Genomic DNA, 16,288 nt, shown 5'->3' with positions numbered 1-16,288 from the left:
TTCTTACAAAATAAGGGTCCTATTCATTTTCTCTCGAACACTGGTAGCTTCCGCATTGCAGGGGATGGAAACTTAAAGATTATTAGAAATATTACTTTAACAGTATAAAATTAATGTTTATCTGTAAATAAACTGGATTAAAAACATACAATAAATGTGTGTACTACATATAAGTGCAGTAGTTCCTGGTTTAGGGATACATTGTTTTCCAGTGGTGAAGGGTGAAGGAAGACAGTAGAAGGGGAGTAGAAGTGTGAGGGAAAGTAGGTCGCTGGACTGTTGTCGTGCACTTCTGTCCTTCATAGGTCTGCCAACTGAGGATTGAACAGGTGATTCTCTGCTCTGTCCTCCTATGTCACACGAAGCAACTACAGGGTTTCTCACAAAGTTATGCTGACCCTCCACAGCACACATTATGAAGCACAGGTGACGAATGTGAAGACATGCGCAGGCAGGAGGGTCTGCAGCTCATTGTCTAGTGGCTAGTATTGCTGCCTCTGGATCACGGGGTCCAGGGTTCGATTCCTGGCCCTGTTGGGTATTTTCTCTGCCTGGGGATTGGGTGTTCATGTTGTCCTCATCCTTTCATTATCATTCATGAAAATGGCTAGATTGAACTGTGTAAAGATTGGGACTTCTACAGGCACAGATGACTGCGCAGTTGAGTGCTCCACAAACCAAACATTGTCACAGACAGGCGAGGGGGGGGGGGGGGCAGTTATTTCACATAAAATGCATTAACACTACATGGAATGAAGATATATACTAATAATGCTAACACAAAAATGCATGGAAGCAGAATTTGCGTAAATCTCTTAACACTGTTCTACACTGCTTCAGGGGAAATTGATTATTATTCACCGTTTACAGCAGCTGTAGTGTTTTCCAGTAAAGGCAACTTCCCCCACCATGTCCCACGCTCAGTTTTCAGTTTACGGACACATTATACCAACCCAAGCTTTTTCTATCCGGTTGTCTCATGTAAGTAGACAAAATAACTTCACGGAGCTTATATTTGTGTGGTGGAGTTATTTTCCGTGTATTTAATGAGTACTTTCTGCAAATGTTATATGAGCTGCTGTTCAAACTACATTCCTGTAAACAATGACAGAGAAGTGTTTAATTTTTAAGTGTGGTGATGTCAGTGACCTATATAGTAGTAATGGGAAAGGGGCTGGATTGGCAAGTGTGATACCTTGCTGCTGTCCATCATTGACTGTGTATTGTAAAGCCATGGAATTGTGTTATAGTTACTTGCTGGTGAGTTAATGCATGACGAAAAAGTTATTGCACGTCTCTAGTCACTGTGATAGGGAGAGGTTGTATAAATCTTTCCCATTCAGGAACTGCCAGCACTTGTAGAGTAGAGTGCACTTAGTGGAGCCACTAACCCCACATCCACATTGTGTCTTCCAAGGCGCTGTAAAACATTGCTTGACTTACATTGAAATATCTGAAGTTCTATAACACCTAAGTGACCTGCCCCTGTTGAAGGAGGGTGCAAATTAAATCCCTGGGCCTCTTCAAATGTTGAGAGAGCTGATGCTGGGGTGATGCGTTGTTTAACCCTCATGCCCTGAAAAGTATTCGTGACAGTGATAGTGGAGATAGTGAAATTGACATTATTTTATTCACTTTGGTGTGAGACACTGTCAAGTGCTTATTGACAGCATGTTCCACTCGGGAACAGTCTTCATTGTGTTAAGCTTTTTACATAACAGTTCACTTAACAACTGTAAGTATGTACTCATTTCAGAAACTTAAAGTAACTCCACTACAGAAACATGAGCTCAATTAAATTGTATTGTCTACTCACGTAACAGACCAGCAAAGGAAATAGTGGGGAGGTATAGTCTGTCTACAAAATGAAAAGCAAACAGTCCTCATGGAGGGGAATTAGCCTTTCCTGGAAAAATTTCCCCTCTAGCAGAGATTCACATAGAATTCGTACATATGCATTTCTCTTGCTCCTGTTATTTCTAGCTCGTACTTGCATTATATATAGTTTTAACACATTATGTGGAAAAATAAACATCCTCCAGACATTCAGTGCAGTGCATCACCAGTGTTTCATAAGACACACTGGAAGGTTGGCATAACTTTGAGACACACTGTAGTTGCTTCTTGTGACGTGTTGGGTGGTGTGAATGGAGTGGGTAATCACTTGCTAGATTTTCAGTTTGCCCAGTTTGCAAACCTATGAAGGAGGGAAATGTATGAACACAATCCGGCAACGTACCTCTCCTTGCATTTCTACGGCACACATCGCCCCCCCTCCCCCACACTTCCTCTGCTCTCCTCCTCTGCCCCTTCCCCTCCCCTTTCATCATGTTATGCAGTTTTTCTTTTAATACAGCTCTACTACATTTAGGTTTGGCACAAACATTTAATAATTATTTTCAACCCATTTCATTTAAAGATAAATGTGAATTTTATACTGTTAAAACAATTTTTTTTAATAATTGCAATTTTTCCAATCCCTGTGACACGGAAACCATTTGTTGCAGGAAAAAAATGGATTGTAGCTTTCTTTGTAGGAATTTTAAAGTAGGTCAATTTTGTAGTGGAAAACATGATTGTTTGAAGCCACAGTTTTTAGAATTATTTGAGAAAAACAAAACATCATCTCTCTCTCTCCCCCCCCCCCCCCCCCCCCCCCCACCTTCCCACACCATTGGCCCAGCCTCAACATTTTACACCCCACCAGTCAGGAGTTTTAATATTGTTAAGAGCACTCCGTTCCAGTGCTGTGCAAAAATTTGTTGCTACCCAATTCCCCCCCCCCCCCCCTTCCCAATTATTATTTTTAATTTTTTTCCAGCAGGGCTGTTATATATCTTTTTGTGGAAAACTGAAATGTTTGTCTTTACCTTGCTGGACTGTATTTGTATTACATCATTTCTCTACGGTGGTAAGTTGTTACTGTGACTTGCATATTTTTGTGAAGTGTTATCTTTGAGCAGTGCATAAGGCTGTATTGCCACCATGCTCTGGTATTGATGAGAGGCAGATCATTTATGTAGTTACTGAATCCTGCATGTACTATGTGTGGCCTGTGTTGTTATGATTTTTACAATTTTTATAACAGCCTGTGGAGGAAACCAAAATGCAATAGGTTAAAGAAGGTGCATTTTGTTGCCAGATAATACCATTATACTGCATTGTCCCAGGTTTATGCCCTACTTGATACCTCATGTGGTCTGGAACAGGGGATCATTAGTACTGCAGTGGTGGCAGCTGAATCCTTTAATGAGGGCAGAGGAGGAGGAAGTGGGGCAGAGACTTGGTTGTTGGTGTTCTCTCATCTTTTCCCTACACGTTATTCCTAGGGTGAAGGTGCAATACATCTCTTGATCTGTCTTTGGCTCTTTGGGGGGGGGGGGGGGGGGGGGGGGGTGTCTGGTATCATTATTATTTTGCTTTAAGTCTTCTATTCTTGACAGTGCAAGAGATCTGCTTACATTGATACTGAGATACAAACAATAAATACCACATTTTCACACTTGTGCAAATAAAAGTAACAGTTACTGTCTGTCTTATTCTGTTAGCCCACTACCCCTACCACTTCCTCCCCCATGCTACCCTCTCCCACTCCATGCAATACTGATTACAAAGTTGTATTATACAAGCTATTTTGCATTTATATCTAATGAGTGAATGAAATTTCTCAGGATTTATTTGAAAACCCGAAGGAGCTGCAGTTGTCTGGATTTCCTGTGGCTGCTGACACTGATTATTAAACTCTCACATGAAGTGAATCGACAAAGGTAAGTAGCATTGTTTCTTCTTTAATAAACTAATAAATAAGCATGTGGGTTATTATCATGGCTTTACAACCTATGTGGATGACTAGTGGTTATGAGGCAGGCCTGTCTTTTTTGAGAAAGCATGTAAATATTTTGTCACAGTTCACCTTCTTATTGTAAAGTGCCTACCATATGACTATGGTAAAAGGGTGCTGCTGCCCTGGGTAACTGACTTTCCTGAACAGACACCAAGTGCTCAACAACTTCCCATTTGCTATATGTGTTGTGCAGATTTAGTGACTTTGTTATGTTGTTTCAGGGCTTGCATAGATACTATGTGCTCACTGTCTGTTATTATGCTGAACAGTTTAATTTTGAAAGAGTTTTGATTAATGGATGTACATTTGATTTCTTGTTAGAGGAGAGGTGAAATATATACCCATAAAGACAGTGATGTACAGACTTGTTAGTAATGCAAGCTGCAAATCCCTCCCTGTGATTATGGGAGGCTGGCAGAGAGAGAGAGAGAGAGAGAGAGAGAGAGAGAGAGAGAGATGAGATGAGATGAGATGCCATTGCACCTCATGGGCTGTGGTCGGTGCATCCCTGCATTAAGAGAACTAAATTTACCAAAATGTTGAAATTTTGGATGCCCTGCTGTGCCAGGATACATTATGATAAATGATGTGAGTGCTATTTGTGGCTGGGATTCAACTGAATATCAGGGATGTCTTTAAAGAAACCCACCGGGACTAGAACGACCTGCCTGGGGTCATCAAAAATTTGATTTTATTTGATTTGATTTTTTATTGGTCCTGTAGATCATACAATTTGTACAGCAAAGCACATCATGATATAGGACGAGTCAATTTGAAAAATTATGCAAAGATGGTATATGACGAGAGATGACAGCAGTGGCACGTAACTCATAACAGAATACATATAGGATGTATAGACAAAAATGGTGTGTGTGTGATGAGAGATGACGGTGATGCATACTGCCCATAGCAGAATACATATAAGAGATACAGACAGAATATGAGTAACAGACAATAATCAAATTAACTTACTAAGTAGAAATATCTACAAGTGAATATACAGCTTATTACAAGTAATTAAAATATTGTGGTACGTAGTTCACATAGCAGAATACATATATGAGATATAGACAGAATATAGACAAGATACAATATTTAAATTATCTTACTAAGTAGAAACATCTACAACTGAATAAACAGCTTATTGCAAGTAACTAAAATTTTGTTTCAAGAAATACATGTACGGAATAGAAACAGTGATTTAGTAGCAATTCCTTAAATTTAATTCTCATTATTTTTGGGTTTTTGCTTGTTTTAATGTCTGTTGGGAGGTGGTTGTATATTTTAATGCCCATACATTTAACCCCATTCACATATAATTTTGTGTTGTGGGCTATAATTTGTAGCAGTGTTTTTGGTTTCTGGTGTTGTGTGTGGCGGTCTGCATTTCTGTCGAGGGCGTCCAAGTGCTGTACTGTAAAACAAGCTAGTTCCAATATATAGAGGCATGGTAGTGGCAGGATTTTTAGCTGTTGAAATAGTGGTTTACAGTTTTCTTTTTTTACATTTCATTGTTCTTACTACTTGTTTACGTAACTTGAAAATTGTGAGAGAATCAGAGCTCTTTCCCCAGAAGATTAGGCCATAGCTCAAGACAGACTCAAACAGGGCATGGTACACCAGCTTTAAGGTATCTACACTGGCTGTATCTTTTAATGATTGTAATAGATAGCAGGTTTTACTAAGCTTTCATGACAATGCCTCAATATGTGGTTTCCAATTTAGTGTGTTCCTTATGGAAAGTCCAAGAAATTTGGTGTCCTGCCTGTTCGTAATGTCACCTTTGCCAGTAACTATAACTGCATTGAAGGGGGCTAGATTTTGTCTAGTATGGAAGTTCATACTTAACAGTTTTTTGAGTATTTATGAGTAGTCTATTTGCTTCAAACCACGATTGTAAATGACAAGTAGTTTCATAAACTGCATCTTGCAATGTGTCACCTCTACTGGTTATCAGGATATTTGTGTCATCCACATACAGAAAGAGCTGGCATTTGGTATGTGTTCTGGGAGATTATTTATGAACAATATGAAAAGAACAGGGCCAAGGACAGATTCCTGAGGGACGCTATTTGTTGTATGTAGTATATCTGACGTGCCGTGCCTGAATGTCACTGATTTTCTTATTTCTACATATTGCTTTCTTTGACTAAGGTAGCTACGGAACCAGTTATAGGCTACACCTCTAATCCCATACTTATGGAGTTTCATAAGCAGCAGCTTGTGGTCGACCATGACAAAGGCCTTGGACTGATCAAGAAATATACGGACAGCAGATTGTTCATGGTCAACAAAACTTGGGCACTTTTCTAGAAATGCGTACAGAGCATGTGTGGTGGACCTATTTTTCCGAAATCCGTATTGAGAAGATGTGATTATGTTGTTAGAATTTAAACATATTTCTAATCCAGTTAACATACAGTATTCAAATATTTTTGAGAAGGCAGATAGTATAGCAATTGGCCTATAGTTTGTCATGTCTGTTTTCTCTCCCTTCTTGTAGAGAGGTATAATTTTAGTAAGTTTTAGCTGGTTTGGAAATGTTCCCTCTAAAAATGAGGTATTTATGATATTTGACAGGGGTCCACTGATGTAATTTGAACACTTATGATGTAAGAAGCAGGGTATCAGATCATGCCGTGCAGAATAAATCTTTTTGACTCTTTTTTTTTAAATAATATCTTCATTTTCATACGGTGTTGTAGGAGATAAGGAAAAAGGAGTTCGGAGGAGTATTATTTTTGAGACAAGAGTGTGCAGTGTTTGTAGAGTTAGTCAGGAGATTTGTGGGAGGAGTGTGAACAGTATTTGAAGAGTTGGTTAGGAGATTTGTGGAAATTTCTGAAAAATAGCTGTTGAATTTATTGGCAATTTTATGTGCATTTTCAGTCTTTTGTCCTTCTATATTTAGTGTGATTTTATCCTCTATCCTTAACTTTCTACCAGTCTGTTCATTTAGTATGCCCTAGATGGTCTTACATTTGTTGGAAGAGCACCTAATTGTTTTATCATTATGAGCTTTTTTTAGCCCATTTGATAACTCTCCTGTATGTGTTTTTGTATTTTTTATAGTATACCTTGAAGTCTTTGGATTTGCCACTGTCCAGTTTGCTAAGTCTGTGCAGCAGCCTCATCTTTACTGATGAAGTTTTAATACCTTTTGTGACCCAAGCGTTCTGTTTTTGTTAGTGATAGTCTTTGTTTTCTCTGGGAAATGGCAATTAAAGTAATATTCAAATATTTGCAGGAAATAGTCATATTTTTCGTTTTTTGTTGAGGAAGTAAATACACGTTGCCAGTCTTCTACCTCTAAGCTAAGTGCAAAGTTGTTTATGTTGCTATCACTATAACTTCTACATTTAATAACTGTTTCTCCTGTTGGTAGTACATTGAGTGGTGCATTAAAATACATTGTTAGTGCACTGTGATCTGAAAAACCAACATCTATAATTTTTACATGCAATCAGTGTTAGTAGCAACCTGATCAAGACATATAACTTTCATATTTAAGTTGGATGACATCATTAAATTTAGTAATTGGGACTTTCGAGTAGATTCTTCAAGGAAATCAATGTTGAGATCACCACATATTATTATATTTTTTGAGCTGTTGTGAGAGAAGCTTTTTCTAGCAATAGTCAGGGTGTCTACGACCCGGGACAACTGGGAGATCCGGGAAAAACCCGGGAATTTTTTCATCCGGGAGAAAACCGAGAAAAACCCGGGAATTTTTTTGGATTCTAGGAATTTTTCATTGTTTTTGTTCTCAGTTAATTTTTTGTAATTGTCACTGGTAACCAATACTGTAACAAAGGATATTACTGTATCCTGCTACTGCAGAATAATACTGCAGCCATAAAACGTGAATGAGAGAAAAAACTAAAATAAAACTTTCAAAGTAAATGCGCCATATACAGCAATAAAACACAGTGCTCATACAAGCGTCTGCCAACAGCAAACTGTGTCAAAGGCTTTAGGAAGACTATGAAATGCTTCGTAACAACAAATTGTCTCCGATGAGCATGATGTCACAACTGTTAACATTAGATTTGTTTTAGCAGTTACGAGTGGGATCATGCTCATGTGCAGTTGAGTAGTATCTTCTTCCGCTTCTGGCTACAGAAATGTGGCTGTCACATAAAAGGGGGGGGGGGGGGCAACTAGGTGCTACGGGGAAAAATTTTACTGGCGCGCTCAAGCTGCCAGATTGGGCAGCAGCCCTGGATCTATGAGTGCGGGGGTGGCGGGGTCAAATTCATATAAAACTTGTTTCACAAAGCGCCTAGCATCCAGCGCACGTTGGTCTATCGATTATTCGTATGACTTTGAAACGTGTCCCTGTCGGTTTTTTAACACTGTTGAACACATTAAGAGTCAATTTCTGAATGAATCGTAGTTGATTTGTGAATGCGTGCATAGTGTACATGATGTCTCTGTCAGTGGAACCCTCGTCACATCTAGAAATAAACTTTCCTGCAGACAAAAGGGGGCTATACGAGCTGAGCAGAGTGTAGCAAAATGAAAGAAAGCCAACCACCGTCTAATTATGTGGTTGATAGGGTTTGCGAATGATGAGCGTTGTTAAGATTACCAGCGAAATCCATAGATTCTGGCTACCAGAGTGCGAATAAATGACTAACAGGAATAAGGAAGATTATGTGTTATCTTCTCGATGTATCAAAGAAAATGAAATTTTGACACACATTTTTTTGCCAGATCGCTATACTAGCAAGGGCCAGTTATGCAGTCTCTGGCTAGCAGCTGCTTTAAGGTCTATTCTGGAAGTAGCGCGGAAAACGCATTGTACGAACACTTAACAATGCCTAACAGGAGAATAATCACGGGATAACTAAACTGGTGATACTGGCAGAGTTAGTTAAGTTAACCAGCGAATAACCTTTGACATTGGCAGGAATAGATACAGTATTAGCGATGACAATATTGTTTGTTAGCGCGAGGAAGGAGAAGAAACGAGGACATCGCACAAATTATGGAAGAATGTCATAAAAATTTCGCACAACCCATTTTCGATCTCATGCTTGAGAAACCAGTGCATATGAATGAAGCATAAAACTATTTCCTAACGTAAATCTTTCTGCTTGTAGGAGGCCTAATAGGCATTTGATATTGGTACTTCGTGAATTATATTCTGCCGTGTTATAAAAATGACAATTTCTGCCAAAACAGTCTCATTTATTTGGCGTATCTTACAATTGCTGCAGTGTTATAAAGGCCTATTTTGTTTTATCTCGCAGACAGTGACAAAATATAGGTAATCAAGTCGAGAAACCACACCAGTCTTGGGCCAATTTGTGATTACAGCTTTTTCAGTATTAGACAACGGCATTTCAATTTTTAAAGTAGCAAAACGTTCGTTGAACTTTGGTGAGGTAACAGATCCTTTCGCAGAAAGGAAAGCACGCCATGTAAATCTGTAGCAAGATTAGAGAGAAAAAAATTTTAGGAGCTAAGGATTGAAGCAATGTGTACTGTCTTGCTTGTCTCTTCTCTTTGCTGTCTTTATGTATCCTATACTTAATTTTATGTCACACAAAGCAGCAAGCTGTTCGCTAATAGGGAATAAAGAGTGCAAATTTTCTGAAGAGTTTTTTTTAAAGAAAAAAGAGGGGCAGGATGTCAAACCGGCCGACTGGAAGCAGGAGAGGCACCATAGGACATTTTAATTTTCGCTGTCCTGAATATAGTTTGATGGCATCCAGTACAAAATACACATGTTTCAATTCCACAGATCGAAATACAGTGGCGTGCAATAGAAGAATGCTGTGTGAAGAGGTGTGGCGTTGCCCTTTGGCACACTTAAGATCAGATAACATGTCTTAAAATTCCTCGGACACGTATATTTTATGTATCAGAGTCTTCAGAAAGATGTGTGCTACAAAATGAACGTATTTTTTAAGATCCTTTTGTTGTTGTTGTTGTTGTTGTTGTTGTTGTTGTACGTCCTGTCTCAAACACTCGAGGGACGCCGCTATCTACTATTGCCCCGGTTCAGAAATATTGTAGATACGGGTCTGATGCCCAGAAGCAGTCCTAGTTATAATAGGGAAGCGGGTAGTCTCCATGTGACCCGTGTTTACATTTAGAGACTTTGCTGTTTCCTCTTTGTCTACTGCACTCACGTCAAATGGGAGCTATTATGTGAATTAAAATACATTCACATAATTACGGAAGGCTAAAATACGTTATTAGTTTCAGATTTTATTTTATTTCCACCTATCTGATAGTCAAGCATTATTTGCCATGCAGAACAATAGTTATTTTTATCATTTTGCTGAAGAAATTTTCTTTTACCAATCTTCTCTGCTGAGGCAGCCAATATACTTCAAACAAAGGGTTTAATTTCAAACTATTGGCTAGTTTCAACTGTTCAGTGCATTTCAAGTGTGCGTTTTCATCTTCTAGCACGTATGGCATTATGCCATAACCAAGAGCCAGACATGAAATAGCTGGTACCCAAGGAAATTTACATCCCTAAACCACATTGAAAAGCTTAATATCAGGTCGATCGATGCCTACTTCACTGGGAATCTGGGACTCATTAAAAATCAGCTCTTTGATGACGAACCGCTTAGAAGCCCAGAAGATCACACTTTTATGTCGTTCTTAAAAAAATTTACTGGCACATTTGTGTGATATATCTTAAAATGTAATACATGCATAAAAGACCAACATTAATATGTGAAAGTTTAGCTTCTCTTGCAGCGTAATGGCCTTAGAGACCAATATTATATGTGAAAGCTTTGTTTTTCTTGTAGTAATATTGTATATTAATTTAAACCATTAACTTTTCCTGTTAGTGTGTTCACTCTACTTAACAGTGATGTTGCTATTGGCTGACTACACCACATGCCCAGAGCTCTGAATATCCGTTGTCATTGGCTGGCGAGATCACGTGACATGAGCTATGACTGTCTTACAAATACACATCACAATCACGATTTCAATGCTTTGAAAAGTAACATACGGTATTTGGTGGAATTCGAATTTATACTTTCGTAATACAAAAATATGCAGCATACATGTTACTGCACATCAAACATCTTTACAAAAGGTGTTTCGTTTTCTAAAGTGCCGGGAAATTCTACGCCCATGTATAAAACCATAACCATTCAAAGGATTGATAAGTTATATAGTTGCGAGAGAAAATATACTGTCAATTAACAGGGAAAAACTATGTTTGCACCCAGGAGAAAGTGTATTTTTAACCGGGAAATCTGGGAATTCTTTTTCCTTGTCCACGTATACACCGTGAATAGTGCAAAGTTTCTGAGGAAGACTGAAAAGTTACCACTGAAAAATATATTAAAAACAAAGATTCCAAGACTTACCAAGCGGGAAAGCACCGGCAGACAGGCACATGAACAAAACACACAAACACACACACAGAATTGCTAGCTTTCGCAACCGATGGTTGTTTCTTCAGGAAGGAGAGGGAAAGACGAAAGGATGTGGGTTTTAAGGGAGAGGGTAAGGAGTCATTCCAATCCCGGGAGCGGAAAGACTTCCCTTGGGGGAAAAAAAGGACAGATGTACACTCGCGCGCACACACACACACACACACACACACACACACACACACACACACACACACACACACAGACACAAGCAGACATATATATGAAAGAAACTTCCACATGGGAAAAATATATTAAAAACAAAGATTCCAAGACTTACCAAGCGGGAAAGCGCCGGCAGACAGGCACATGAACAAAACACACAAACACACACACAGAATTACGAGCTTTCGCAACTGGCAGTTGCTTCGTCAGGAAAGAGGGAAGGAGAGGGAAAAATGAAAGGACGTGGGTTTTAAGGGAGAGGGTAAGGAGTCATTCCAATCCCGGGAGCGGAAAGACTTCCCTTAGGGGAAAAAAAGGACAGGTGTACACTCGCGCACACACACACACACACACATATCCATCCGCACATACACAGACCAGACAAGAGTTTTGTTTTAACACACAGTTTTGTTTTAACACACAAACACACACACACAGAATTACTAGCTTTCGCAACCGATGGTTGCTTCTTCAGGAAGGAGAGGGAAAGACGAAAGGATGTGGGCTTTCGTCTTTCCCTCTTCTGTGTATGTGCGGATGGATATGTGTGTGTGTGTGTGCGCGAGTGTACACCTGTCCTTTTTTTCCCCTAAGGGAAGTCTTTCCGCTCCCGGGATTGGAATGACTCCTTACCCTCTCCCTTAAAACCCACATCCTTTCATTTTTCCCTCTCCTTCCCTCTTTCCTGACGAAGCAACTGCCAGTTGCGAAAGCTCGTAATTCTGTGTGTGTGTTTGTGTGTTTTGTTCATGTGCCTGTCTGCCGGCGCTTTCCCGCTTGGTAAGTCTTGGAATATATATATATATAGAAAGAAACTTCCACATGGGAAAAATATATTAAAAACAAAGATTCCAAGACTTACCAAGCGGGAAAATGCCGGCAGACAGGCACAAGAACAAAACACACAAACACACACACACAGAATTACTAGCTTTCGCAACCGATGGTTGCTTCTTCAGGAAGGAGAGGGAAAGACGAAAGGATGTGGGCTTTCGTCTTTCCCTCTCCTTTCTGAAGAAGCAACCATCGGTTGCGAAAGCTAGTAATTCTGTGTGTGTGTGTGTGTGTGTGTGTGTGTGTGTGTGTGTGTGTGTGTGTGTGTGTGTGTGTGTGTGTGTGTGTGTCTTGTTATATATATATATATATCTGTGTGTGTGTGTGTGTGTGTGTGTGTGTGTGCGCAAGTACTACCCCAGCTATCTCAATGTCTGCGTGTAAGGAATACACTTCACAGGGATGGAAAGGTTCACAGCGAATGCTATTTCTTATGTATATACAAGTTCCACCACCTTTGTAATTTTTCTTAGAATAGTGGTGGACTAATCTGAAGTTTTGAATATACTGATAAGGTAATTTTGACTCTTTCAGCCAGTGTTCACTAATACACAGTAAGTGCATGTCTGACAAAACATTAGTATCACTTGTAAGAATTTCAAGTTCACTTACTTTATTTCTCAATCCTTGTACATTGTGACAGTATATGTTAAGGTTGTCACGTTTTTCTGTGTGAGGAAGTTTTAAGTCTGCTGTGTCCTCTTGTGAAAGATGTGACTTGACCAATAAAAAATCTTTGTTATTAGCTGACACCTTTTTTTGTTTTTCTTGACAATCTTCTCAGAGATGTTGAGATCTTGCTGCTTGAAGCTGTACTCCTAGAAGAAATGTGACTCTTCAATGACGAATATGATGCATTGGGAGTATGTTGTGATCTCCTAGACTTCCCTTGTTGAGCTGTTGTTTGAATAGCGGTATCCAAATTTTGACTGTAATAATTCACCGCTACTTTCTCGTGATTTCGTAGGTGAAGTTTTCTTGTCTGCTTCTTCATTAATTGCAAGAGAATTTTTTGATGCAGGTGTTCTTTTTTTTCCAATAGTACACTTCCATTAGGCACGGGTGCTTTTAGTGCAATTTGTGGTATAGTGTTGGACGTTTCTGGCGGTTTCTGTGCATTCCGTGGTGAGTAAAGAAGTTTCTTTCTTCGGAGCTAATGTCTAAGAACTTGACATGTTTGAATGCTTTACAGATTTTCCCAAACTTTCTGTTTGTGAAACTTATTTCGGTATTAACACATGAACTTTTTGTTAAGTTATGTCTGTGTGGAATGCTAATGACGATCTTTTTGTTGTTGTCCAATTCTTTCCAACATTTGGCGCAATGATCTGACTGCATTTTTTGACTCGTTTTTGTACATCATTAGCTTCAGCAATAACAGTCATCATTTGGGTGTGGGTTGCAGTCTTTAACTATTTCCTGGAAGGGAGCCCCGGGTTTTACAGTTCCTGTAGCTAAAAATTCTGATTGCTTATTCATAAGAATAGTGGCCAAATCTCGTCCATGGCTATCAGAGAAGATACAGATTTTTGGTTTTGTTGCCTCTTCTCTCACTACCTTTTTTCCTCTCTCTGACCGTAAATCGAGTTTTAAGCTATTTACTAAATTCCTAACGCATTTAGCGTTGCTCTGAATAGTATTTATTTGCTTCTGTTTTGAAACTTTCGGTGGCACGCCTACATACATAAAATACTTGACCTTTTGCGATTTCAGTCTTCTTTTTTGCATGTATCTTGTGCGCAAGGAGTTGAGATGTGTTTCTCGTATTCGTAGCACATATTGAAGCACTTTGTCTAGTGCAAACCGTTTCCGCACCGATGTTGTAAGCAGCACTTTGTTCGTTTTTCATACACGAAGAATTTATATTTATATCGACACTCAGTTTATTCATTACTAATTCAATACCTTTAATGTAGTTTTTAGCCATTAAGAGTTCTTCTGGCAGTGCATCTGAGGCGAATTATTCAGTACCGGCGTTATACTTTTTGATTGCATTATCTCGTCCATTGCACTGAACAAAGCCACATTCACAATGCGGATTTATCACTTGAATATTCTTCGTACATGATTTATGGATCCGTAGATGTGTGGAAGAGCACAAAAGAATATCACTGTAAACACTATTTTGACAGTTTATACACTTTAAATTGTATATAACTTGCTTTTTTACAGAGCACTTTACTGACATTTGCGTACCCGATACCATCTTGCCAAAATGTGAATAGAAAGACAAACAACAAGGAACTGAGAAGTGGAAGGGCACTACAAATACACAGTCTAACAAGTAATCCATTGAGAGAGACCCTGGTATATAGCAAAAGCAGAGACCAAGAACCAATGCTGTGTAAAGACAACAAGATGACAGCAAAGTGAAGACACTACTGATTCTAGTGTTGCTGTGCCGGGCTATGCTAGAGTCCAGAGCAGCTATGAAGGTGGATGCGGTGAGCAGAGAGGGAAAATATTTTGTGGCATTGCCAATTTTCTTCTGTCAGTTGCTGCAATCTGACAACTTACCGGCATATACGTAGTTAGATAGTGAACTGCATTCTGAGTAAAGCAAATGCTAAGACATGAAAGTGCATGTGCAACCTCACTCCCCTCCCCACCGACAGACACACCCAATTCAGACATACAAATAAATTAATAAGTAACAGTAATTAATACTTACACATTTCCCAGTAAGAAATCCACACCAACTGGACTCGCATTCGGGAGGACGACGGTTCAATCCCGTCTCCAGCCATCCTGATTTAGGTTTTCCGTGATTTCCCTAAATCGTTTCAGGCAAATGCCGGGATGGTTCCTCTGAAAGGGCACGGCCGATTTCCTTCCCAATTCTTCCCTAACCCGAGCTTGCGCTCCGTCTCTAATGACCTCGTTGTCGACGGGACGTTAAACACTAACCACATCCATCCAAATCCACACCACCGTCTTTGCTGTCTGGCTTAGATGACTTGCACTCAGCAAGATTTGTAATGAAACTTTCAATAATTGTGCTGCTGCCAATTTCTCTTCATAATCTCTATCCTGTAGTTTTTATGCATGTCAAACATATGCTACCCGTGTAGATGTTGAGACACTGTCTATTGCCTTGTGTGTAAATCTGTCAACATTTGCAAATTTAAATGCATAGTTTTTTATGCAATATATGCTTTCACTTGAGCTCAGAGCAAATTAGCTGGGTTTTAATGAAAATGGTATGGAGGTAATCTAACAGTATAGTGTCCATGCTGCTTTGTATTTCCACTCTCATACTCTCTTAATGCAGGCTGGTGGCCATCAACAGGAACCAACAATTGTGCTCTTGAATGTGATAAACCATGAGGTGGTTTTCCATCACAGGACAACCGTTCTGGAGTTTGTAATTGACAGTTGTTCCTTAAACCACTGTTTGAAGACACACAATGTAATTTCAGAGTGGTAATTTGCAGAATTTTTAGCCTTTGAATCCTTAAAAACCAACTTACTCTTGGGAATAAAGCCACTTTCTGATGATCCAATGTGAAACACTATAATTCTACTACTCTTGCCACCTGAAACTTCTTATCCACCATATTCATTGCTTATATTCCAACACTCAGCCCTTGCAAGGCTTTATTTCATGAAAATTTTATCTACATAGTAAATTAGAGATGTGCCAACTTAATATAATCTTCTGCTCTGTTCACAGAAACACGGTCCTTTCCGTTACAACATAACTGTGTTCCATTAATAATTTTCTTCCGTTGTTCGTTTTCTGATATCTGAATCCCATGTCTTTCAGTAAGCTCAACACGGTCGACTTACTTCCGTTAAAATTGTTGGCTTCTTTCATTCATGAAACTAATTCTACTTATGTCAGATATTCATCTTTTTGCATACAAGATTAATAGTGTGTGCCACAATCATCTAGGTCACCCAGTTCTCTTTTATGGTTGTGTTGCTGGTCTGGTGACTCAAATGCAAGATGAGCTGCAGGCTTCAATAGACATATAGGCTTCATTTGATATCCTCTGAAAAGTCCTCAAACCAATACCACAACCTTCAG

At 39.2% G+C, this 16,288-nt stretch overlaps 1 long non-coding RNA gene across 1 annotated transcript in view; it reads left to right on the top strand.

Moving 5' to 3' along the window:
• Positions 1 to 16,288, top strand: part of LOC126284744 (uncharacterized) — a 270,459-nt gene that overhangs the window by 45,318 nt on the left and 208,853 nt on the right. Inside the window, exon 2 of the long non-coding RNA XR_007551547.1 lies at positions 3,672 to 3,767. This is a non-coding gene — a long non-coding RNA (uncharacterized LOC126284744). The remainder of the gene's footprint in view (positions 1 to 3,671; positions 3,768 to 16,288) is intronic.

This window comes from Schistocerca gregaria, chromosome 8 (genome assembly GCF_023897955.1).
Source record: "Schistocerca gregaria isolate iqSchGreg1 chromosome 8, iqSchGreg1.2, whole genome shotgun sequence".
Lineage (NCBI taxonomy): Eukaryota > Metazoa > Arthropoda > Insecta > Orthoptera > Acrididae > Schistocerca > Schistocerca gregaria.
This window is presented reverse-complemented; position numbering and strand designations above follow the sequence as displayed.